The sequence below is a fragment of the Macaca fascicularis genome, chromosome 10, assembly GCF_037993035.2.
Source record: "Macaca fascicularis isolate 582-1 chromosome 10, T2T-MFA8v1.1".
Classification (NCBI taxonomy): domain Eukaryota; kingdom Metazoa; phylum Chordata; class Mammalia; order Primates; family Cercopithecidae; genus Macaca; species Macaca fascicularis.
In genome coordinates, this window is record NC_088384.1 from 30,709,130 (window position 1) to 30,711,450 (window position 2,321).

Consider the following 2,321-nt stretch of genomic DNA (forward strand, 5'->3'; position numbering starts at 1 on the left):
GAACCAGGATCCTGAGGCTTGGGAGGAGAGGGGCCTGGACCAAGCCTTTAGATCTCAGCCCTTGGAAAACCTCCTCTCCTGAGAGCCTCACAGCTGCTCCTGTGTGGGGGGGTGTCAGGCCCATCTCATATGGCTGAGTGAAGGAGGCTCCATGGCAGCCACCAGTCCCTATCCCTGAGTGGTGAAGCTGCAGAGCTGCCTGACTGCAACGCTGCTGAGCTGTGGGCTGAGCTGGACTCAGCCTCTCCCTAGGGTAGTCCCATAATAGGAGGGTGAAATTGAGCCTTTCCAAGGGCAGGCAATTCCAGGGTCACTGAGTGCTTTCTATGAGAGATCTCAATTTCTCTGTCTGTCATCAGAGAGGATTGGAGCAGAAGGTCCCTGAGCCTCAGCCCCCTTGCCCCCTGCTCTAGAGCACGGAGCCTGAGGCATGTCCAAGTCCTGTCGTGTGCACATCCCCTGACCCTGGTGGCCCTGGCAGTAGTATAGAATGGGAAGGGATGGGGTGGGGCTGGTTGTGGGCCAGGGACCTTTCTGATGGGCTCTGTCTGCCTTCCAGGGCAACAGCAACAAGAGGAGGAAGGTGAGCAGCTGGGGCACTCACATTGGTTGAGGGTGGGGATGTGGATGTCACAGTCCACCCTGGGCAGGACACTCCCTGGCTCCATCCTCTACATCTTAGTTTTACTGGGAGGGTTTGACACACACAGAAGGAGGAGACCTATCCCAGTGGAGAAAGTGGGAAAGGCACTGGAATCACAGACCAATTCCTGCAGGAGGGGCTGTTCACATCCAACTCTGAGAACAGGCTGGGGGCTTCATGGTGCCTCTGCAGAGAACGGCCCCAGGGACCAGCCCCTTCTCCCTGCCTGCCAAAGACCCCCTCAGCATCCTCCACCCAGGCCCTGTCAGCATCCTGTCCTCTGTCTCTAGGAGGTCCGAGTTCTGCAGGAAATGCAGCTGCTCCAAGTGGCTGCCATGAATTACAGGCTTCAGCCTCTGGAGAAATTTGTCACCTGTTTCTCAAGAATGGAGCAGCTCAGTGACAAGGAGAGGTGAGGGCCTGGCACATGGGCAGAAGGTGGAAGAAGGCGCTCCATTTTTTTTTTAAACTTGGTCTGGCTCTGTCGTCCAGGCTGCACTGCAGTGTCACCATCTCTGCTCACTGCAACATCTGCCTCCTGGGCTCAAGCCCTTCCTCAGCCTCCCAAGAAGCTGGGATTACTGCTATCCATCACCATGTCCGGTTGTTCTCTTGTTGTAGTGGTACATGTGGAGTTTCACGATGATGTCCAGGCTGGTCTCAACCTCCTGGCCTCAAGCAATCCACTCACCTCAGCCTCCCAAAGTACTGACAGCACAGGTGTGAGCCACCCAACCTGGCCGAGAGGAGGCTCACTGTGGACAGCTGCAGAGAGCCTATGGCCATGACTCCACCACCAGCATCAAGCCCTGTTGCATGGGGACCGCTGGGGACCCAGGATTCCAGCTGGGCAGGCACTGAGAGGGGACCTGATGTGTGGCTCATGGTGGCCTCACAGCTGCCTCTCTATCCTGCAGTTACAAACTGTCCTGTCAGCTGGAGCCCGAATCCCAGTAGGCTGGAAACATCCTGCAGTGGCTGGGGCCCTATTGGGATGCTGGCCAGAACACCAGCTCTGCATCATCCTTCACCCAGACCGGATACACCACGAAACCACATCTAGGTGGCTGGCAACTCAGCTACATCTTGACCCCACTCCTCAACACCAGCTGCTCCTGCTGGCCAGGATCAGGCCATGGGACTTTTGCAAGTCAGGCGGGAGACCATTTTATGTTTATTTTTTTTAGTGTGTAAGTAACATTTTTTTCTTAACTTTCATTAAAATAAAATTTTAAAACACTATTCAGAATGTTCTATAGTTGTTGGAATGAGAACAGTAACTCCAGCGCAGTAACCGTATACCAGTCTTTAGGATTCATAGTCTAGCATGTCAAATTGAGGCTATGGCTGAACAAGTCATGGAATAGCGTTCGCGTTCCACCTGCCAACCGTTTAATGTTTTCCTTCTTTATTCAAATTAATTATTGCTAACTCTGTATAAGGAAAACAAAAAATAAAACAAACAAACAAACCCTAAAAACCATAGTATGTCACCCAACCTACCACACTTGTTCTACTGACCACCTACTCGCAAACTTAAATTCTAGTTAAAGTCAAGTTCCACTGGGTTACTCTACTTTTTCAAGTTGTAAATATTTAATGAATCACTTAAATATTTACTGAAGGGCTGGAGATGGGAGGTAGTTATGCAAGTGGTAGGGCTAGCCTTCTCCAGAAG

General features: G+C 52.0%; 1 long non-coding RNA gene across 1 annotated transcript; it reads left to right on the forward strand.

The window, feature by feature from the left end:
- The first annotated feature begins 938 nt into the window (after nucleotides 1–938).
- LOC135965251 (uncharacterized) lies at nucleotides 939–1,885 on the forward strand. Its single transcript, XR_010578195.1, has 2 exons — nucleotides 939–1,055; nucleotides 1,561–1,885. It is a non-coding gene; the product is annotated as an uncharacterized lncRNA (long non-coding RNA).
- Nucleotides 1,886–2,321: the final 436 nt, after the last annotated feature.